At 36.2% G+C, this 24,631-nt stretch overlaps 1 pseudogene; it reads left to right on the top strand.

Moving 5' to 3' along the window:
* The first annotated feature begins 508 nt into the window (after nucleotides 1-508).
* LOC112769578 (rac-like GTP-binding protein RAC2) lies at nucleotides 509-23,028 on the top strand (annotated as a pseudogene).
* Nucleotides 23,029-24,631: the final 1,603 nt, after the last annotated feature.

Here is a 24,631-nt window from a genome sequence, read left to right as displayed (position 1 = left end):
GTATTGTATTTGTTAGTTCAGAGACTGATACTAAAATTTCTGTCTCTGTTTCTAAAATTTCAGTATATCAGTACCTCCAAAAAGTAGGGACACAGGGGACTGAAACTTTTAGAGATGGAGACTGAAACTTTAATAATATTTTATACTTAAAATACTTTCATTTCAATTAATTAATTCCAATTTTACTCTTTGTGTAAATTAAATTAGAGTTTCATTCTTGTTTCAATTCCTGTCTCCTATTTTGCACCAAATTTTTAGAGATGGAGACTGAAACTTTAATAATATTTTATACTTAAAATACTTTCATTTCAATTAATTAATTCCAATTTTACTCTTTGTGCAAATTAAATTAGAGTTTCATTCTTGTTTCAATTCCTGTCTCCTATTTTGCACCAAACAGAATACTGAGATTTATTTCAATCCCTGTCTCTTAGTCTCTGTCTCTCAGTCTCAGTCTTTTCGTCTCTGTCTCTCTACCAAACGCTACCTAAGTATGCAACTATAGGAGATGGAGCTGTGGGAAAGACATGTATGTGTGCCTACAATTTTTGACAACTTAAGTGCAAATGTTGTGGTTGATGGCTTTACAGTTAACCTTGGATTATGGGACACTGCTGGTAACTACTTTTGTAATTTTCACATATAAGAGAATGAGAAGTGCTAGGAGCCAGTAGATTTTGTGATTTGTAGCCATTAATTAGTCAATATTTATATTTTTAATGGTATGAGATTACATCTAATAGTATGAACTCATTTTTCTTTTGCTGATTAAATACTGGCTAAATTTTAATAAAAGTGATGACCTTTAGACTTTCTCTAAGAAAAATATTTGTTATGCCATTATTCTTTGCTTTAATCATGTTATATATACACCAAAATCAGTTATTAAAATCAGTCACTAGTATTAAATATATATTGAAATATAAATACATATTAAAAATAAATTAAACCACACATATATTTATACACAAATATATAGCTAATTTTAGTGTACAAATAGTATTTTTATATTTTCTTAGGACTATGACCTAATATAGTAGTAACTACTATGGTCTAAACTCACATGTAGAGTTGTCTTTGTTGAGTTAAGAAATTAACTAAAATATTTAGTGATTACAAACATTATTTTTGGGCAAAATAAATAATTAGTGTGTTTAATTATAATTACTTATTACTAATTATTTATTATGTGTTGCAGATCTTAATTCAATATTAAGCAGCCCAAATGAAATGCAAAACAAATAGCAAGGAAAATGGGCTGAAAGCAAATAAAGAAGCCAAAGGAATTGGTTGGGCCAAACAGATTACATGAACCAAACCGATCCAAGCTCAAAGTGAATTTCAATTCCCTCCATCTTGCCTTACCAAAAGCAACGTTACTCTCCTCTCTGAGCAAGTCAAATCAAAGCTTCAGAAAAGTAAGAAAGAGAAAGAGAGAAAGAGCATCTTCCCTAAGCTAGTAATCAAAGAAGCAAGAGAGGAGGATTAAGCTTGAAAGGCAGATGTCAAATCACCAAGTTCAAACCAAATCAAGCTTAGGTTAAAGGTAACCCATTTCCTCTTGCATGCATCAGATCTTCTTCTCTTCTTCCCAACTCTCTGCTCTATCCGAAAATGGCATTCAAGGGAAAGTTGTTCTCTGTCCTATTCTGCTTTACATCTACGGTCACAAGTGATACTTGGGGACCAAGTAGTTTCTCAATGGCTCAGATCAAGTTGACCATTGGAAGATTTCTATGGTTGCTGTTTTATGGCTTTCGGTCAAGGTAAGGAAGTCAGAAGGAGAGTTTCTACTCTAAGGTTTATTGAGAAAAAGTGAATCTGTGGGTTGGTGAAGCTCAAGGCTCAAGGTGTTGACCTTGGAAGAAGAACCCAACAACATGCAAGGAGATAAAAGAGGTTTGCTGTTCATTCAGAAACCAAGGAGAGAAAACCAGTGAATAGAGGTTTTGTTCTGAGAAAGCTCTTTGAAGAAGTTTAACTAACTGGACAGTGTAACCTAATCAAAGGTGCATTCCGCCAGTATGAAAAACTGAATCAGAGGCTTGCCAATCTGGTTTTTCGCATAGCACAGAGGCTGTTGATGAAATCAATCTCCTTCATATTTTACAGATTGTAATGTACTTTTCTATATTTATCTTTCTGTAATTTCTTGTGAGAAAAGGCATTGTGAGAAAGCTCAAGTAAAAGCCATGAGTAGAAAAAGGCTGAGTGATACACTTGAGAGAAAAGCCTAGAGTTATTTTCAGATTTCTTTAGGTAAGTTTATGTCTTGTATCTTGTACTTGTAAGGTATCCCTTTCTTAGTTGGGTTAGCACTAAGAGTGAATAGTTAGGTATTAGCATAGCCAATGTCAAGTTAGGTTAGAACTTGAGTGTGAAAGGATTGGGTCAATCCTGTGAAATTGGTGTATGTAATAATGTTAACTATAGTGAAATTCTTCCATAGTTGTGGAGGAGACTGGACGTAGGTTGCATAGCACAAGGCAACCGAACTAGGATACATGCTGGTGTTAGCTTTTCTCTTCTCTGCTGTGTTTTGTTTTCTGATATTCATGAGACAAAAACAAATTGTCTCATAAATTTCCGCTGCTGATTACAAACAGAATCAGAATTGAAAGTTTGTTTTAAAAGGATAATAACAGCAACTTAAAAGGTAGGCATAGATTCAACCCCCTTCTCTAAGCCTACCACAACCTTCAATTGGTATCAGGAGCTAAGGTCTCAAGAATCAAGCTTAACCGCTTGGAGCAAAGATCCAATGGCGAACAACTTGGGCACAACCACAGTTGCCTATACCCTCACTGAAGGCCAGTCAAACAACCGGCCACCTTTCTTCAACGGGAAGAACTACTCCTACTGGAAAGAAAAGATAAGGATTTTTATCCAATCCATTGACTACAACATATGGAAGATTATCGTGAGCGGTCCAAAGATCCCAACAAAAATAAGTGCTGATGGAGTAGTGACTCCAAAAGAAGAAGCTGAATGGAATGAGGATGATAAGAAGAAGATAGAGCTGAATGCTAAAGCAATCAACCTTCTTCACTGTGCTATCAGCTTTGAAGAGTACCGAAAGGTGTCTAGATGCAAGACAGCCAAAGAAATCTGGGAAAAACTCCAAGTTACACACGAAGGCACCAAACAAGTAAAAGAAACGAGGATTGATATGCTGCGAAAAGAGTACGAGATGTTTAGCATGAAGGATGGAGAAAGCATTGATGAAGCATTTGAGAGATTCTCAATCATAATCAACAACCTTGATGCTATGGGTACAAACTATGCATAACAAACCTTGGTGAGAAAACTCTTTAGAAGCCTCACAAAAAAATGGGAAAACACTACCACTGTCCTAACCGAGAGTAACAACATAAATCCCATTACCTATGATGAGCTGAGAGGAAAACTCCTTGCCTATGAAGCCACACATACAAACACAGACTCAAAGAAAAAGGGAATAGCCCTCAAGTCACAAATAGAACCGAAAGAGAGTGAGTCTAGTGATGGTATTTCAGATGACGAGCTTTTGTTTTTTGCTAGGAGATTAAGAAGAATGATGAAGAACAAGGGCAAATACAAAGGTTCAAGTTCAAAGGAGCACAAGATCGACTTGAGCAAAGTGACGTGCCATCACTGCAAGGAGGCTGGACACTTCAAGTTAAACTGCCCAAAGCTCAAAAAGGATGACAAAGGAAAGAAGGAAAGAAAGAGAGTACTCATGGCAGCTTGGGAGGATCTTGAGAATGACTCAAATAAAGAAGAAGAATCTGAAGGAGATGAAAAAGACTGCTTCATGGATGGAAACAACAATCTTGATGAGGTAAACTATTATGATTTGACCATTGAGGACTTGCATGCTATTATTGATGATCTCACTTTAAACACATCAAAACTGCTTGACAAATACAATGAATGCAGATCTGAAAGAGATGTGTTAAGAGTTGAAAATAATTTTTTAAAAGAAAAAGTGAAGGAAACTGAATGTGCTTTGGACATCATTGAAGAAAACAGATTTCTAAAATCTGAACTTGAAAAATTAAAAGGAAAGCACATTGTGGATCCTACTCATGAGTTAATTGCTGAAAATGAAAGATTAAATGATATGATTAAAAGGCTGAATGGCGACTTAGCAAAATTTGCTCAAGGTTCTAGCAACTTGGACAAATTACTTGCAAGTCAAAGACCATTATTTGAAAAATCTGGTTTAGGCTACATAGCCAAGGAAGATGCAGTTTCAAATACTTCCTCTATAAAATTTGTGGCTTCTTCATCAAATACTAAATCCATACCAAACAAATCGGGTATTGGATATGTTTCAACTTTTGAAGAAAAATTTGATGAAGTATACACAAGTGAAACTGAGCCGTCACCAAGAACTTATCTGAGTTCAAACCGGCCAGGTTTGGGTTACATTTCGAAAAATGAGGCTGTTTTCGAGAAATCACTATTTTACAACAAAACCTCATTTTCGAAAGGTAAAAATGTTCAAAGAAATTCTGGTGAAAATACTTTTGCAAAGAGGAATAACTTTAATAAAAACCAGTTTGTCAAAAGGAATGCATCTACTCCAAAAACCAGAAAATCTCAACACTTTAATCATTTCAAGCAATTTAATTCACCTAAATTTCAGCGACACACATCAGAAAATCATTGTATCAATTGCAAGAAATTTGGTCACTCATATACACAATGCTTCATTGAAAAGAGAGTTGTAGGAAACAAAATTTACAATGTTATTTGTGATTTCAATGCACTTGGGCAACCAAGATGGATTAACTTCAAAGGATTCAAATTAATTTGGATACCTAAGGCTGCTTGAAACTCTTCATGCAGATTTGCCTAGCATCCAAGAACAAAAAGGACATGTGGTACATGGATAGTGGATGTTCAAGGCACATGACTGGAAGGTCAACTTACTTCATCAAACTAAATAAGTATGATGGAGGTTTTGTGACCATTGGAGATGATGGTAAAGGTAAAATCATTGCTGTTGGAAAAGTAGAAAATCAGGTTCAAAAGGAAGATGAAATCACTCAAATTCATGAAAAGGAAAATTCTGGTCAAACTGAACCAGAAACTGCACTTGCTGAAAATTCGAGAGACAATTCTATTTTGTCTCATGAATTTGAAGGAAAACTGGAAACAGCAGCACCCAGAATCCCTTGGTGACTGAATCTGCCACCAAATCCACCAGACCTCGTGAATGGAGGTTCTTGAAGAACTATCCCGAGGAATTTGTCATTGGGGACGTTTCTCATGGAGTGAAAACACGGTCCTCAACTAGAAAGGCAAATGAAGGATCAAACATTGCCATTCTCTCACAAATAGAGCCTCAAAACGTCAAGGAAGCACTTAGTGACCCCTCTTGGGTTAAAGCTATGGAGGATGAGCTTCTTGAGTTTGAAAAGAACCAAGTATGGACTTTGGTTCCAAGGCCAAGTGGAAAGAAAGTGACCGACACCAAGTGGATATTCCGGAACAGGTTGGGAGAAGATGGTAGCATTGCAAGAAACAAGGCAAGGCTGGTGGGACAAGGATATGACCAAGAAGAAGGAATAGACTTTGATGAATCCTTTGCCCCTGTTGCCCGAATGGAAGCCATAAGACTTCTTTTAGCTTATGCTGCATTTTGTGGTTTTAAATTATATCAAATGGATGTGAAATGTGCATTTTTGAATAGAGTGATAAATAGAGAAGTATATGTGGAGCAGCCTCCTGGTTTTGAAAATAAAGAGCATTCTAATAATGTTTTCAAATTATCTAAAGCTCTCTATGGTTTAAGACAAGCTCCTAGAGCTTGGTATGAGAGACTTAGCTCTTTTCTTTTGAAAAATGGTTTTCAAAGAGGCACCACTGACACAACTCTATTTATCAAGAACTCTAATGATTCTTTTATTCTAGTCCAAATATATGTTGATGACATTATTTTTGGATCAGCCAATGAATCCCTTTGTTCTGAATTTAGAAAACTCATGACAAGTGAATTTGACATGAGTATGATGGGTGAACTTAATTTTTCTTTGGGCTGCAAATTAAACAAACTAAAAAAGGTATTTTCATTCATCAAGAAAAGTATGCCAAGGAATTAGTTAAGAAATTTGGTATGGAAAATGCCAAACCCATGGGAACTCCCATGCATCCTAATTCTAAATTAGATAAGGGAGAAACTGAGAAAGATGTTGATGAGACTAGGTATAGAGGAATGATTGGTTCTCTTATGTACTTAACTTCCTCTAGACCCGACATTGTGCAAAGTGTTGGATTGTGTTCTAGGTTCCAATCCAAACCAAAAGAGTCACATCTTTCTGCAGTTAAAAGGATCATTAGATATGTTCATGGCACATCCAATTTTGGTCTTTGGTATCCTAAGATTGATGATTTTTCTGTAGTTGGTTATTGTGATGCAGATTTTGCTGGTGATAGAGTTGATAGAAGAAGCACTTCAGGCTTATGTTGCTTCCTTGGGAAGTCCTTGAATGTTTGATCCAATAAGAAACAGCCAATTGTGGCTCTATCCACTGCTGAGGCTGAGTATATAGCTGCTTCTTCATGTTGTTCTCAGCTTTTATGGTTAAAAACACAGCTTGCCGATTACAAACTAAATGCTGAAAATATTCCTTTAATGTGTGATAATACGAGTGCCATTAATATTTCTAAAAATCCAATTTTGCACTCTAGAACTAAACATATTGAAGTGAAATTTCACTCAATAAGAGAGCATGTCCAAAAGGGAGATATTAGCATTCAATTTGTTAAATTAGAGGAGCAATTAGCAGATATTTTCACAAAACCATTAGCTGAGGATAGATTCTGCATGCTTAGGACTTGTCTAGGAATTTTGAGTTATGATTCTTTATTTGAAAAATGCTGATGTGTTTGCTGGAGCTTTTTGTCTCATAAACAAGTATGAGACAATTCTGGGCAGAAGAAGAGCGTTTTCCCTTTAATCAGCGTGAACTGGGCTTATTTCAAGTGCAAAATGATTTGGGCCAACCTCAAAAATCAGATCTAGAATGGTCCAATGTGTTTCCATTAAATCCAACTATCCCTGGGCCCAAATATAAATGTTACATTTTTTTGTTAAAATTTTTTTTTGTTGGGTTGTGTGTTTAAATTTTTTTTGAAAAAGTTTTATTTTAATTTTTTGTCCAAAAAGATTTTCAGTTTAATTTAATTTTTTTTAGGATTTTGATTATTTAAAATTAAATTTCCTTGTTTTGAAAATCAAATCAAATCTTTCTTTTATGAGGTCATGTCTTTTCAAGTCTTTTCAAATGGTGATGCAGTTGCATGGTTTTGAAAATTTTCTTTTTGGGTACGGTTACCAACACTCCATCTCTTCCCTCCATAACTCCTTCGCTATCCCTTCGGTTTTCACCACTACCCTCATTACTCTTTTTCTTCTTAAATCAAAAACCACCAAATGAGGAAGAAAACCATAGCACACAAACCTCCTCGTGAAAAGGTGTATAAACTTCCATCCAAGCGTTCCACTCACTCCCAAGACAAAACCTTCACACCTTCACCATCTCCTCCAACCTCTCCTCCTCGCACTGCTCCCATGGCGTGAACCAAGACCACGCCAAGGTACCCTGTCCCTGCCAAGCCGACACCACCACCGAAAGTCACACCATCCAAGCCAAGGTCATCGAAACCGAGTTCATCCAAGGGGAAGCGACCAGCCGCACCAGAACCTCCACCTGAGTCCACACAACCAAAGTCTAGGTCTGTTCCATCACGTTCTCAAAGAGGTAAAACTCGAGTTCCTCTTAAGTCAGTTAAAGAACCAGACATTGGCCCTTTTGATCACAAAGCTCACTTTTTGACTTCTCATTCGAACTATAACCCTTATAGATTTAAATCTGCCATGAACAATGATTTTTATGAAGGGGTTATCCAGTATCGTACCCTATGTCCCTCTTTTCTCGCTGATTTGCCATCTTTGAAAAGAAAATATTTTCCATTTGTTGATAACTTGATTTTTCTAGACTGGAATCACCTTTTGACATCAAAAAGCCTGTTTATCCCTTATTGGTCAAAGAATTGTATGCAAACATGACTTATCATGAAGGCACTGCTCACTCATATGTAAAGGGTCGAGACATAGTTTTAAATAATGAAACTATCAGTGATGCTTTGTGATGAGTTTGGAAAACTCTAATTTAATTTTGATGATGAACAAATATTATTAAAATATTTAAATAACAAAATTATTAATTTGACTTTCACATAACATATGTTAATTAATAATTTTGTGATGCAGATTTTTAATTGGGCCGGAAAATAAAAATATTACTAGTCCAAATTAAAACCAACAATCAGCCTTGCTACATGTTTCCTATTATGTGGCTGAAATTGTTGTATTAATGGGTCAAGCTCAATGTTATTGCAACCAAGCCCATATTTAATTTTGATGGAAGTTTCCTATGCTTGATCCGTTCCAAATTTTATCAGGAAAGCAAATATTATTATTGGGCCAGAAATTTAATTATTATTGCAACTAAGCCCAACTCCATTTGAGATAAGAATTCCTCATGCTTTGTTCAAATCCATGAAGCAAAGAAATAGCCTCAATGCTTCCAACGGATTCTATTTCACTCTTTAGAAGGATTTGAAATTTTATTCACTAACATTGGGAACATGAGAGAGAACTTGACTTTGATTTGATAGGGAATCATTATGATTCACGCTACTCCACCTAAAGGGAAGTAAAAGCAACCTTTTATCAAATTAATTTTGTTTATCTCATAAAATTGCTTTTCTTTTAAGATTGGTTCTTCTCTCTCATCTCTTTCTCTCTTCGGTTATTACACAGAAAATATAGGCAGCCATGGAAGCAAAAATGAGCTACCGAAAGGAAGAGAAAGCAAGCCTAAAGACCATCACAATGATGGCAAGAAAACATACTAAAATAAAAAAGAGCTGTGGCTGAGATTATCACTAATTTTGGATAGATTTGGTGAGGTAATCTTGGCTTCTCCATGCTCAAAAAGGAAGAAGAAGATCTTGGCCAGCAGGGTGAGATTCTTGGAGGATGGCTTGTCTTTGATTCTGCTCAACCACCACAAGAAGTAGCTAGAGTGGCGAAGTGATGGTAGAGGCAGAGATTGAAGCAGATGAAGTCATCATCATCATGAAGCATCAAGGGCTAGAAATCCATCTTGGAGAGCAAGCCAAGGATGGAGAGCTCAGATTGATGAAGTGTGATGACCAAGGAAGGACTAGAGGTAATTGCATGTTGGTTATTGCATGGTTATCTCTTCTCTCTCTGTGTGGCCGAACCGGTTTCTTGAAGGAAGAAGAAGTTGGCTTGGATTTTTGGCTTCATGTGTGGAGGCTTCTCTCTTCTATAAAAAGGGGGAACAGCCACTGTTTGGAGCAAGGAGTTAGAAGTAAGCAGTGAGAGTGCAAGGCACAGGATTCTCAGAGCTACCTAAGCTTACAAATTTTCTTCTCCTTCAATGTATTATGTTTAGAATTTTTCTGTTTAATTTTGTCAGGTCTTGAGTCTCATGGAAAAAGGCAAACAGTGAGGTTTGTATGAAAAAGCCATAGAGCGGAAAAAGGCAGAGAGAGCAAAATTAAAAGAAAAAGCCATAGATGTCTTAGAGTTCCTTTGTTCATCTATGTTGTGTTTCATGATTCTGTGGGAATCCCCTTGTAAGTTGGGTTAGCACTTTACAGTTTGTAATCTGGAAGATTATAGTGAAATTCCATCATGTTTGTGATGGAGACTGGATGTAGGCTGCACTACACTTAGCAGCTGAACCAGGATATATCTAGGTGTAATCTCTCTTCTCTCCTACTCCATTTCTGTTTTCTACTGCACAGGAGCAAAAACCAAAAATGTCTCGTGCCAAGTGACGAGACAAAACGAAAAAGTCTCGTGGCTAGGGACGAGCTAAAAACAGAAAAGTCTCCTCTAAATCCAGCAAGTGTTAGCAAAAAAAAAGGGGCTAAGATTCAACCCCCCTTCTCTTAGCCACTGAAACCATCAATTGGTATCAGAGCTTGGTCTCAAAGAGATCAAGCTTTGCAGCTTGGAGTAAAGATCCTCATGGCAAAAAACAGTGGCGTAAATGTGGTGTCCTATAATCTGACTGAAGGTCAATCAAGCAACAGACCTCCTCTTTTCAATGGAAAAAATTATACCTATTGGAAGGAGAGGATGAAGATATTTGTACAAGCAGTGGATTACAGACTTTGGAAGATTATTCTGGAAGGGCCTCAATTTCCAACTACCACAAGTGCAGAAGGAGTAGTCTCTCTCAAACCAGAAGCAAGATGGACCGAAGAAGATATGAAGAAAATAGAGTTAAATGCCAAGGCAGTAAACCTGCTCAACTGTGCTATCAGCTTTGAGGAGTACCGACGGGTATCACGATGCACAACGGCAAAGGAAATCTGAGACAAGCTACAAATCACTCATGAAGGAACCACCATTGTCAAGAAAACTCGGACAGACATGTTGAACAGAGAATATGAAATGTTTGCAATGAAGGAAGGAGAGTCCATTGATGAACTGTTCGAACGGTTCAACACCATCATTGTTGGCTTAGATGCTCTGGGAATTACACATTCAGAATTTGTGCTAGTGAGAAGAGTGTTGAGATGTCTTACAAAAGAGTGGGAAACAAAAGCTTTAATTATTTTTGAGAGCAGTAGCTTAGATTCCATGACAGTTGATGATTTGAGAGGAAATCTTCTTGCTTTTAAAAACACCTATTTGAAAAAAGATTCAAAAAAGAAAGGAATAGCTTTTTCTTCTGTAACTAACCCTCTGGATGATGAATCCAGTGATAACTCTTCTGAAAATGAGTTTGTGTTGTTTGCAAAAAAATTTAGGAAAATGGTGAAGCTCAAAGGTAAAGGCAGCAGCTCAAGGAAGATGAAGAAAGACCTTAGCAAAGTAACCTGTTACAATTGCAAGGAAATGGGGCACTTCAAATCTAATTGTCCCAAGTTAAAGAAGGAGGAAAAGCCGAAAAGAAGAAAGAAGAAGGGACTGATGGCCTCATGGGAAGACTTGGAGAATGACTCAGATGATGATGATGAAGAAACCGAGACCAAGTCACAACCATGTCTTATGACAGATCACATAGATCAGCTTGTTTTGTAGGTGTGCCTAGCATCCAAACGGAAAGAAAATATGTGGTATATGGACAGCGGATGCTCTAGGCATATGACCGGAAAGACAACCTTCTTCATAAAGCTTGATGAATATGATGGAGGACTTGTCACTTTTGGTGATGATGCAAAAGAAAAAATAGTGGCTGTTGGGAAAGTTGGTAAAAAATTTTCTTCTTGTATAAATGATGTTCTCCTTGTACATGGTTTGAAACATAATTTGCTTAGTGTTAGTCAATTGTGTGATTTGGGTTTTGAAGTTGTTTTTAAGAAGTTTGTTTGTTTGGTTGTTTGTGAGAAAATTGGTGATATTTTATTTGAAGCCAAAAGGTATAACAATGTGTATGGATTAACTCTTGAGGAATTAAAGGAACAAAATGTAACATGCTTTACATCTCTTGAATCTGAAAAATGGCTTTGGCATAGAAAGTTGGGTCATGCTAGCATGTACCAAATTTCTAAGCTAGTCAAAAAGAATTTGGTTAGAGGAATTCCATATATTAAGTTTGAAAAAGATCTTACTTGTGATGCTTTCTAATTAGGCAAACAAGTAAAATCATCTTTTAAATCAAAAGATGGAATCTCAACCAAAAGGCCATGAGAAATGTTACATATTGATCTTTTTGGTCCTACTAGAACTCAAAGTTTAGGAGGTAAATTCTATGGTCTTGTGGTAGTAGATGATTACTCTAGATTTGGTTGGGTACTTTTCCTTGCTCATAAGAATGATGCTTTTCAAGCCTTTTTCACTCTTTGCAAGAAAATTCAAAATGAAAAGCATTTGAAAATTGCCCATTTGAGAAGTGATCATGGAAGGGAATTTGAAAATCAAGATTTTGAAAAATTCTGTGATGACTTAGGAATTTCTCATAATTTTTCATGTCCTAGAACCCCCAACAAAATGGGGTGGTTGAAAGAAGAAATAGAAGTCTTCAAGAGATGACTAGGGCTATGCTATGTGAGAATGAGATTCCTAAATTTTTGTGGGCTGAAGCTGTGAACACATCATGTTATATTTTGAATAGAACAATCATTAGAAAAGGGTTAAAGAAAACCCCTTATGAGCTATGGAAAGGAACCCCTCCAAATCTTAAGTACTTTCATGTTTTTGGATGCAAATGTTTTGTGCTTAATAATAAAGAAAATCTTGGAAAGTTTGATCCAAAATCCTATGAAGGAATGTTTGTTGGATATTCCACCACAAGCAAGGCCTATAGAGTCTATCTCAAAGAGCATAGAACCATAGAGGAATCCATACATGTTACTTTTTGTGATTCTAACTTAATTCCCAGTATTGTGAAGGATATTGATTCATATTGTGAAGAGGCTGGAACAAATAAAGAAAATCCCAAATCTGTGCAAAGTGAAGAATCTGTCAGCCCGGTTTTGTCTCGTCAGATTGGAGGAGACATTTCCATTTTGGCTCCTGAGCAGGCACGAGCAACTGAAACAGTGAGACCACCAGAAGATCATCAAAGCTCTACACCTGTCCGAAAGCCGAGAGAATGGAAGTCGATGAGGGGTTATCCTCATGACTTCATCATTGGTGATCCCTCTCATGGTGTAACAACAAGATCATCCACCAAAAGGCAAGCCGAACCTAGCAATCTTGCTCTCTTGTCACAAATAGAGCCCAACAATGTCAAACAAGCTCTTGAGGATCCATCATGGGTTAAAGCAATGCAAGAGGAGCTTGCTCAATTTGACAAGAATGAGGTTTGGACACTAGTACCTCATCCGGATGGTAAGAAAGTTACCGGTACTAAGTGGATATTTAAAAATAAACTTGGTGAGGATGGACAAGTTGTTCGTAACAAGGCTGGATTAGTGGCCCAAGGTTATAATCAAGAAGAGGGTATAGATTTTGATGAATCTTTTGCTCCGGTAGCTAGAATGGAAGCAATTAGATTGCTTCTTGCCTATGCTGCCCATAAAGGTTTCAAAATGTTTCAAATGGATGTTAAGTGTGCTTTCCTTAATGGCTTTATTGATAGAGAAGTGTATGTGGCACAACTCCCCAGTTTTGAACAAAAAGAGTTTCCAAATCATGTTTTCAAGTTAACTAAGGCTCTTTATGGTCTTATACAAGCTCCAAGAGCTTGGTATGAAAGGCTTAGTGCCTTCTTGTTGGAAAATCAATTTCAAAGGGGTACCACCGACACTACTTTATTTATTAAAGCATCTAATGATGACATACTCCTTGTTCAAGTTTATGTTGATGATATTGTATTTGGATCGGCCAACATTTTCTTGTGTGAAGAGTTTGGAAAACTCATGACTAGTGAGTTTGAAATGAGTTTAATGGGAGAGCTTACTTTCTTTCTTGGCCTCCAAATTAAACAAACTCCTAGTGGTACTTTTATTTACCAAGAAAAATATGCAAAAGAACTTATTAAAAAGTTTGGCCTAGAAAATTCCAAAGCAATGGGTACACCAATGCATCCCAACACAAAACTTGAAAAAGATGATGATGGTCAAGATGTGGATGAAACAAGGTATAGGGAAATGATAGGTTCACTCATGTACCTTACCTCCTCTAGACCGGACATTGTCCAAAGTGTGGGTGTATGTTCAAGGTTCCAATCTCACCCAAAAGAATCCCATCTCACGGCTGTTAAGCGCATCATTAGATATATTAAGGGAACTTGTGATTATGGATTATGGTATCCTAAATCTGATGACTTTTGTGCAGTAGGGTTTTGTGATGCAGATTTTGCGGGAGATAGAGTGGATAGACGAAGCACATCCGGCATGTGTTGCTTTCTTGGAAGCTCACTCAATATGTGGTCAAGCAAAAAGCAAGCCACAGTGGCTTTATCCACAGCTGAAGCAGAATACATTTCCGCATCTGCATGTTGCACTCAATTAATTTGGTTAAAAACACAATTAGAAGATTACAAATTAAAAATCAATAGTATACCCTTATTTTGTGATAATATGAGTGCTATAAACATCTCAAAAAATCCTGTTCTGTACTCAAGAACAAAGCACATTGAAATTAAATATCATTTTATTAGAGAACATGTGCAAAAGGGAACTATTGATATTCAATTTGTAAAATCTGAAGACCAAGTTGCTGATATTTTTACAAAACCCCTCTGTGAAGACAGATTCTGTACCTTGAGAAAGAGTTTGGGAATGTTTGATTTAAGCTTCATTGAAAATTTGTGAATTTTTAACTCTGTTCAGTTTTGTCTCGTAGGTTTGGACGAGATAAAAACGCAAGCTTGATGGAGGAGCTATGATCAAGGGGGAGGCAATGCAGATTTAAATTTTCATAGGCCCCACCTAATAATTCCTGACCCCACCATGGCAGTTTAGTTAGTTATTCTCTCTTTGAAAAATAAAATCACAAAATCCCTTGGATTGTCTTTTCAAATCTTGTTGGAAGAAGTATGTTGTCAAATCATATCTTTTCCTTCTAACTAATCCCTTGATTCAAGGAAAACTCCCTCTTTATCACTTTTTGAAACTCCCATTTGGTTAATAACCGCGCCATTATGGTCAATAACTTCCCCATAATCTCTCTCCAATCCTCATTTATTGCACCACTAACCTTCTTCTACCCTCACTCTCTCTCGGCACTCACCTCTTCATATTCAACCTCTCCATTTCTCCTACCATGAAAAAGAAAACTGCACTTAGGAGAAGTAACCGAACCCCCATTTCAAAAAACCTACCTTTTTTATCACCTCCAACCCATACACATATCCATCTCCATTCTACCTCCTCTTCTACTCATTTCCCTCCTTCCAAAAGGACCGAAACCATGCGCCGTAAGGTTGTTGCTAAGAAAACGTCAGGGAGAGGCAAATCTGAAAAGTCCAAGGAACCAAGTGTTGAAGAGGAAGAAGACGAGTCACATACCTCGCCTCCTCAATCATCACCAAAAAGATCCACCCCTCATGCAAGGAGCTCTCAAAAGAGGCAGAAAAACTTTGTGTTGCATGATACAAAGGTTCTACTCATGTGCGTTCTATGAATTTCACAAAGAGGTCTTGCTGAAACGACATCTCTGCCCCTCTTACTTGGTGAATCTTGAAAATCTGGCCACCAAAGGAATCAACTTTTCCTCTCTGTTTGATGCTCTGAAATGGACCCCTCTGGTTCATATTCAGAAACTGGTTTACCCGAGACTGGTCCGGGAATTTTATGAAAACATGCGTTTGATTGATGGCTCAATCCATTCTTACGTCAAGCGTGTTTACATCACTCTCAATCCTCAAACTATAGGTGCTGCTCTTGGGTATGAAAATGAAGGACCAAAAGTTTACATGATTGATAAATGGGATGATCAAGTAGGAGTCACACAACAAGCTGTCTTGCAACACATCTGTGCAAACCTCTCTGGACTAGATGGATTAATCCCAACTCATAAAGCACTCGGCTCAAAAAACTCTCTTTTGCACCGTATCATCACTCATATCCTCACTCCTCAAAGTGGTTCTCACCATAGAGTAACAGTTTCTGATTCTATTATCCTATTTGCTCTCATTACTTCTACCCCAATTTCATTTGCTTATATTATGATACGTCATATGTGGGAAGCAGTAAAGAGTACTAAAAAGGCTAATCTTCCATATGGCATGTTCCTCACATGTATATTTGAGTACTTTAAGGTTGATTTGTCTAATGAATCTGTTGAGAACAAGATTTCCATGATTAAAGGAGGAGGAGTTTCGAGCAAGAAAGGCAAGCGGTCTGTTCCCTCTGAACCATCTCTCGGCGATCTGGAGAGCCGTCCTGAATCCTCAGATGTCACTCAATCAATCCGGAAAGTTCTCAAAGAGTTTCGCAACATGGCCAAGTTAATGCGTAAAATCTCACAAGGCTGCCCGGAAATTGGAATATGATCAGGAAAGGGCTTGGAAGAAATGTCACAAAAGAGTTGATTTCATGATTAAAAGCTTTGATGATGGCATGGGAACAGGGAATTATGATGATGATTCCGGTTCAGAGATCAATCTTTCTGATGATTAATGACTGTTTCTTTACTTTATTTGATATTGGCTCCATTAGACTCAATCTGTTTTTTGTAGGAGCATGACTTGATACTCACTGCTCTATGATACTTTGCTACACTCTTGTTACTTTATTATGGATATTTTGTTATGTTGTTCATATTTTGTGCAGGTGCCCCTTGATGCCAAAAGGGGGAGGAAAATTAGTTTCCAAAATTGAAATTGAAACTAATGAAACAGGGGAGGATTTGCTGAAACAGGGGATGAAATTTTTAAATTGAAAATTCACGATCTCCCTTGTTTAAAGAATGCATGTTATTGCATTTGTTTCACTATGGTTACTGCTGTTGGAAATGCACTTGGCATTTGGTTTATGATGATGTTTGACAATATGTTTGTATTGATCATATGAATGCCTGATTGTTGATTTATCTTGATGAACATGCTTGTATTGAAATAGGAATATTCTTATTCATCTTGGTAAACATGTTGGTTTGAAAACTTATTTTTGGCAGTTCCTTTAAATTGTGATATCTAACAGCTGCCATGTTTTGATGTGATCATATGTGATTCAAAAATATTTTCCTTACTTGAATAATATGGCTCTGATATCTTGACTGGAAAATATTTAAAACTTTTGAACTACATTGTTTTGGAATCAGTTGATGAAAAGTTTGAGCAGTAAATCAGTTTATGATATCAAATGAGTTTTGATTATCAATTAAAACTGCTCATAAATCAAGCATTTAGCATCATATAACATGCTAAATAACATTGTTCTTGAAGCTTGATTAAAATGTTACAGGTTAGTGCTTCCCTTGGTAAAAATGGTATATATTAAGGGGGAGCCATGTGACATTTAGAAAGGGGGAGAAATTCAATCTTCAAAGGGAGTACTCATACTCAATTTTTTCAAATTTCTTTCCATTTCAATTTTAATAATGTTTGTCATCAAGGGGGAGATTGATGAGTTTGGAAAACTCTAATTTAATTTTGATGATGAACAAACATTATTAAAATATTTAAATTACAAAATTATTAATTTGACTTTCACATAACATATGTTAATTAATAATTTTGTGATGCAGGTTTTTAATTGGGCCGAAAAATAAAAATGTTGCTAGCCCAAATTAAAACCAACAATCAGCCTTGCTACATGTTTCCTATTATGTGGCTGAAATTGTTGTATTAATGGGCCAAGCTCAATGTTATTGCAACCAAGCCCATATTTAATTTTGATGGAAGTTTCCTATGCTTGATCCGTTCCAAATTTTATCAGGAAAGTAAATGTTATTATTGGGCCAGAAATTTAATTATTATTGCAACTAAGCCCAACTCCATTTGAGATAAGAATTCCTCATGCTTTGTCCGAATCCATGAAGCAAAGAAATAGCCTCAATGCTTCCAACGGATTCCATTTCACTCTTTGGAAGGATTTGAAATTTTATTCACTAACATTGGGAACAAGAGAGAGAACTTGACTTTGATTTGATAGGGAATCATTATGATTCACGCTACTCCACCTAAAGGGAAGTAAAAGCAACCTTTTATCAAATTAATTTTGTTTATCTCATAAAATTGCTTTTCTTTCAAGATTGGTTCTTCTCTCTCATCTCTTTCTCTCTTCGGTTATTACACAGAAAATATAGGCAGCCATGGAAGCAAAAATGAGCTACCGAAAGGAAGAGAAAGCAAGCCTAAAGACCATCACAATGATGGCAAGAAAACATACTAAAATAAAAAAGAGCTGTGGCTGAGATTATCACTAATTTTGGATAGATTTGGTGAGGTAATCTTGGCTTCTCCATGCTCAAAAAGGAATAAGAAGATCTCGGCCAGCAGGGTGAGATTCTTGGAGGATGGCTTGTCTTTGATTCTGCTCAACCACCACAGGAAGTAGCTAGAGTGGCGAAGTGATGGTAGAGGCAGAGATTGAAGCAGATGAAGTCATCATCATCATGAAGTATCAAGGGCCAGAAATCCATCTTGGAGAGCAAGCCAAGGATGGAGAGCTCGGATTGATGAAGTGTGATGACCAAGGAAGGACTAGAGGTAATTGCATGTTGGTTATTGCATGGTTATCTCTTCTCTCTCTGTGTGGCCGAACCGGTTTCTTGAAGGAAGAAGAAGTTGGCTTGGATTTTTGGCTTCATGTGTGGAGGCTTCTCTCTTCTATAAAAAGGGGGAACAGCCACTATTTGGAGCAAGGAGTTAGAAGTAAGCAGTGAGAGTGCAAGGCACAGGATTCTCAGAGCTACCTAAGCTTACAGATTTTCTTCTCCTTCAATGTATTATGTTTAGAATTTTTTTGTTTAATTTTGTCATGTCTTGAGTCTCATGGAAAAAGACAAATAGTGAGGTTTGTATGAAAAAGCCATAGAGTGGAAAAAGGCAGAGAGAGCAAAATTAAAAGAAAAAGCCATACATGTCTTAGAGTTCCTTTGTTCATCTATGTTGTGTTTCATGATTCTGTGGGAATCCCCTTGTAAGTTGGGTTAGCACTTTACAGTTTGTAATCTGGAAGATTATAGTGAAATTCCATCATGTTTGTGATGGAGACTGGATGTAGGCTGCACTGCACTTAGCAGCTGAACCAGGATATATCTGGGTGTAATCTCTCTTCTCTCCTACTCCATTTCTGTTTTCTACTGCACAGGAGCAAAAACCAAAAATGTCTCGTGCCAAGTGACGAGACAAAACGAAAAAGTCTCGTGGCTAGGGACGAGCTAAAAACAGAAAAGTCTCCTCTAAATCCAGCAAGTGTTAGCAAAAAAAAAGGGGCTAAGATTCAACCCCCCCTTCTCTTAGCCACTGAAACCATCACTTTGAAGTATACTGATGTTGGGTCTTGTGCTTACACTTCTGTTAAGTAGGATGAAGGTGTTGGAATTTCTTATCATGATGCATTGGCACACATCTGTGAACATGTATCTTTAATTGATGGCATTACACCCACTCACAAAGCCCTAGGATATGAGCGTGCTCAATTGCACCGAATGGTCAACCATATTATTCTGCCTCAAAGCGGCTCATATCAAAGGGTTTCCTATACTGATACTCTTGTTTTATATGCCCTTCTCACCAAAACTGAACTTTCATTTGCATACTTGATGGTTAGATATATGTTTGACTCTGTTAGAAGTGAAAAAGACAAAGCACTTCCTTATGGCATGTTTCTAACTTGCATATTTGAGTATTTTGGTATTGACTTGACCAATGAGAACTATGAAAATAGACATTCATACCTAAAGGGGGGTGGTTCAGTGAAACAAAACAAAGGACCCACTAGATCTGAAAGGGTTGTCCTAGATGATGAAGATGATGATTTTGTCCCTGAGGATTCTCCTGGTCCTTCCACTGAGGGTACTTCCATCTCCACTGGGAAGAAATCTACTCTGCTGAATGTGGTCAAGGATGTCGCTCAAGAGTTTGTTTCCCAATCAAATCACTTGATTGAAATGAGCAAAGAGCAAAGGAAGCTGGCTAGCAAGCATGAGAACTTTCTGAAGAAATCAAGGGATAGGGTGGCTATGCTCATGACCTTCATTGATAACCTTCAAAATGATGAAGACATTGCCACTGATGTTGAGGAAGAAGCTGCTTCGGAGGGGAATGGTTCTGATGCCTAGGATTTGTCTCATGAAAACTACTGCTACTGCTCTCTTTTTGTCTCATGAATTCTGTTTCTTTTGCAACTTTTGAACTGTTTCATTTTGGATGACTGTAATAACTCTAGATACTGCTGCACCTTTGGTAGTTTAGTTAGTACTTTGCACTGTGTACTAACTCTTTTCTGCAGGATTCAAGAACCTTGTTTTTGTTGTTCATGCTTATTGTCCGCCCTTGATGACAAAAAGGGGAGTAATAGCAATAGGATAATAGGTCCTAGGAATCTTTTGGCATGCTAAATCCTTTTGCTGATGATATTAGCTTGATGTTGGGCTGATTATGTGATGTTGCTTATTTGATATCCTTTAGCCAAGATAAATGTGTATAGCTCTTTATTGTGCTTTCTTTAAGTGTAATATAAAACAGGAACAAAGAGGAAAGCATAAATCCAAGGGGAGCTAATATTGAAAAGGAAAGGGGGAGTAACATAAAAGAAAATGACAATCAAAGGGAGTTTCTAAACCTTACTCAAATTCATTTCCTTTTGATTATTGCTTAAATCATGTTTGTCATCAAGGGGGAGATTGTTGAGTTAAGAAATTAACTAAAATATTTAGTGATGACAAACATTATTTTTGGGCAAAATAAATAATTAGTGGTGTTTAATTATAATTACTTATTACTAATTATTTATTATGTGTTGCAGATCTTAATTCAATATTAAGCAGCTCAAATGAAATGCAAAACAAATAGCAAGGAAAATGGGCTGAAAGCAAATAAAGAAGCCAAAGGAATTGGTTGGGCCAAATAGATTACATGAACCAAATCGATCCAAGCCCAAAGTGAATTTCAATTCCCTCCATCTTGCCTTACCAAAAGCAACGTTACTCTCTTCTCTGAGCAAGTCAAATCAAAGCTTTAGAAAAGTAAGAAAGAGAAAGAGAGAAAGAGCCTCTTCCCTAAGCTAGTAACCAAAGAAGCAAGAGAGAAGGATTAAGCTTGAAAGGCAGATGTCAAATCACCAAGTTCAAACCAAATCAAGCTTAGGTTAAAGGTAACCCATTTCCTCTTGCATGCATCAGATCTTCTTCTCTTCTTCCCAACTCTCTGCTCTATTCGAAAATGGCATTTAAGGGAAAGTTGTTCTCTGCCCTATTCTGCTTTACATCTACGGTCACAAGTGATACTTGGGGACTAAGTAGTTTCTCAATGGCTCAGATCAAGTTGACCATTGGAAGATTTCTATGGTTGTTGTTTTATGGCTTTTGGTCAAGGTAAGGAAGTCAGAAGGAGAGTTTCTACTCTAAGGTTTATTGAGAAAAAGTGAATCTGTGGGTTGGTGAAGCTCAAAGCTCAAGGTGTTGACCTTGGAAGAAGAACCCAGCAACATGCAAGGAGATAAAAGAGGTTTGCTATTCATTCAGAAACCAAGGAGAGAAAACCAGTGAATAGAGGTTTTGTTCTGAGAAAGCTCTTTGAAGAAGTTTAACTAACTGGACAGTGTAACCTAATCAAAGGTGCATTCCGCCAGTATGAAGAACTGAATCAGAGGCTTGCCAATCTGGTTTTTCGCATAGCACAGAGGCTGTTGATGAAATCAATCTCCTTCATATTTTACAGATTGTAATGTACTTTTCTATGTTTATCTTTCTGTAATTTCTTGTGAGAAAAGACATTGTGAGAAAGCTCAAATAAAAACCATGAGTGGAAAAAGGCTGAGTGATACACTTGAGAGAAAAGCCTAGAGTTATTTTCATATTTCTTTAGGTAAGTTTATGTTTTGTATCTTATACCTGTAAGGTATCCCTTTCTTAGTTGGGTTAGCACTAAGAGTGAATAGTTAGGTATTAGCATAGCCAATGTCAAGTTAGGTTAGAACTTGAGTGTGAAAGGATTGGGTCAATCCTGTGAAATTGGTGTATGTAATACTGTTAACTATAGTGAAATTCTTCCATAGTTGTGGAGGAGACTGGACATAGGTTGCATAGCACAAGGCAACCGAACCAGGATACATGCTAGTGTTAGCTTTTCTCTTCTCTGCTGTGTTCTGTTTTCTGATATTCATGAGACAAAAACAAATTGTCTCATAAATTTCCGCTGCTGAGTACAAACAGAATCAGAATTGAAAGTTTGTTTTAAAAGGATAATAACAGCAACTTAAAAGGAAGGCATAGATTCAACCCCCTTCTCTAAGCCTACTACAACCTTCAGTCTTCATGTAAAGTTGTTACTTGAAAATCATTAGATAATTTGACAAATGTAATAATTATCACCTATTAACTTCATGTGAAAACAATTGTACGTGAGTCTTTAGCAACTACTATACATGTTTAGTTATTATTTTTTCATATTGAATTCATAGCATCATGAATTCAGGACAGGAGGATTATAACATACTTAGGCCTTTGAGTTACAGAGCAGCAGATGTGTTCTTGCTTGCATTTTCCCTTCTCTAAGAAGGTTATTTATTCCCAAAATACCCAATATGTCTACCTTAATTACTATATGACTGTATCATTATATGATATTATATTATATTGTATATATGGCATGTTAGAATTCCAACTAACAGAATCTGATATTAGGCTAATTTTTTTGCATGGATTCCTGAACTAATACATTATGCGCCAACTGTGCCAATTGTTCTTGTAGGAACAAAACTTGGTATCATAAGATCATTTGAAATACTTGATAATTTTTTATCTATATTATGTTGCATGTAATTCAATAATTATAATTGGTTACAGATTTAAGAGAAGACAGGAACTATTTGATTGATCATCCTGAAATTACACCTATAACTACTTCCCAAGTAAGTCAATTTTCTAAATAAATTTCATTATTTGTTAATTTTGTTTCTCCTTTAATAACTATTAAATTTTTTAAAATATTTTGGACAGGGAGAAGAGCTGAAGAAGGCAATTGGTGTTGCTGTATACATAGAATGCAGCTCAAAGACTCAACAGGTTTATATATATTTAATACCTATTTTTTCTTTTTTGCTTTAAATGTTAATTTTGAAATTCTTTGTAATTTTAACATGTATATGACTGAATGCCAATCCTATTCTATTTTTTCTTTCAAGTCACTGAATGCATGTATGAAAATAATTCATCACAGATATATTCATCATACGAAGGGATATTGATTTTGTATTACAAACTTGAGAATATATGTATAAACTAATAAGTTTTTAACATTAGCATAATTTTATGTCATTGTTGCAATATTTCAGAATGTGAAGGTCGTATTTGATGCTGCAATCAAGGTTGTTTTGCAGCCGCCAAAGCCAAAGAAAAAAAGGAAGACAAGATCATCCATTTTTCTTTAATTGGTGTTCGTGTTTGATTCTCTATCATGTAAAATAATTTGAAACTCTCTTTTCAAATTTCTTTACTTGATTGTATTACTCTTCTTCAACGCCTATTACGAACTCTTTAGTCTTTATCATTTTTTGAAGACAAATTTTGTCGTATAAAAAATATATACAATACTTTCATTATCATCAGTTCATCACTTCTATGTTGCTCAACACTTTTGTTTTTCTTAGAAATTTTTTAAGTGATTGTGTTAATTATTGTCGCAATTATTAGCATCAATCAAATTTTAGATGATGTATATGCAACCTACAAAATGATTACGTTTTGTCAATTTCTGTTTCACAAGACTCACGTAATGGCCATGAAGAATTACGATAGTGTCTGTGTCACAAAGCTGGAATTTTGTGAAAGAGAAATATTGGACCATCAGAATTTATTGTTTTTAGTTATTATTTAGTCATTAATTCAATTCTTTTATTCTAATTCTTTTAGTTTACAATAATATTCTATATCCATATAAAAAACATATCCAAGTCATCTAAGCACTTTTTTTGAGGCGCCTCCCCCTCCCCCTCCCTCTCCCCCAAGTTACGTGAAATATACGCGCGCCCCCTCTCCCTCCTATCAACGTAATAGATTTACGTAAACCTCTTTTTCAACGTAAATATTCTTCTTCTTCTATTCTTCAATGTTAACGATTTGCATTGCAATTTTCGGATCTGCAATCTCTACTGTTCGTCGTTCTTCTTCTTTTTTCTTCTCTTCTGCTTGTTGTTCTTCTATGTTGCTCGTCTTTCTTCTTTCTATTCTTCTTCGTTTTCTTCTTTAATTTTGTGGATTTATCTTCTGCGTTTTCAGATTTCAATATTCTATCAAAACAATGAATTATTCAACTTCAAATTAGTTGAATGAGATCGTTTTGGATTATTCTTCTAAAACGAATCAAGTGAACGAGGTTTGGATTTTTTTTAATCGGATTGAATGGAATGCAATTGTTAAATTGAATTGAATTGAATGTACGCATGTGTTCTGAATTGAATTGAGAATCAATTGTAGACACAGGTGATTTGAATTTATATAATGGATAATGTTTCGTTCATTTAGTACTATACAATTGTTTCACCATAATAACGTGTTCGGTTCATTCTGCAGAAAGCTATTTGAATTTGATTTTATATAATGGATAATGTTCCGTTCATTTAGTACTATACAATTATTTCATCTTAATAACGTGTTCGGTTCATTATGCAGAAAGCTGTTTGAATTTGATTTTATATAATGGATAATGTTCCATTCATTTAGTACTATACAATTGTTTCACCATAATGACGTGTTCGGTTCATTATGCGAAAAACTGTTTGAATTTGAATTTATATAATGGATAATATTCCATTCATTTTGTACTAGACAATTGTTTCACCATAATAATATGTTCGGTTCATTCTGCAGACCAGGTGTGTTGTGGATGAAAAATTTATCCCAAAGGTTAGGATGATTTTCAAGAGACTAGAAGAAGTCGGAAAGTTCTACAAAAATTATTCCAAAGAGTTCAGGACTTTTTGAAACTGAATACTGATAGTAACATTTTTTTTTAAATTATCTCTCTGTTATATT

The sequence above is a fragment of the Arachis hypogaea genome, chromosome 18, assembly GCF_003086295.3.
Source record: "Arachis hypogaea cultivar Tifrunner chromosome 18, arahy.Tifrunner.gnm2.J5K5, whole genome shotgun sequence".
Lineage (NCBI taxonomy): Eukaryota > Viridiplantae > Streptophyta > Magnoliopsida > Fabales > Fabaceae > Arachis > Arachis hypogaea.
The sequence above is the reverse complement of the archived record's forward strand: the minus strand, read 5'-3'. Positions and strand labels throughout refer to the sequence as shown.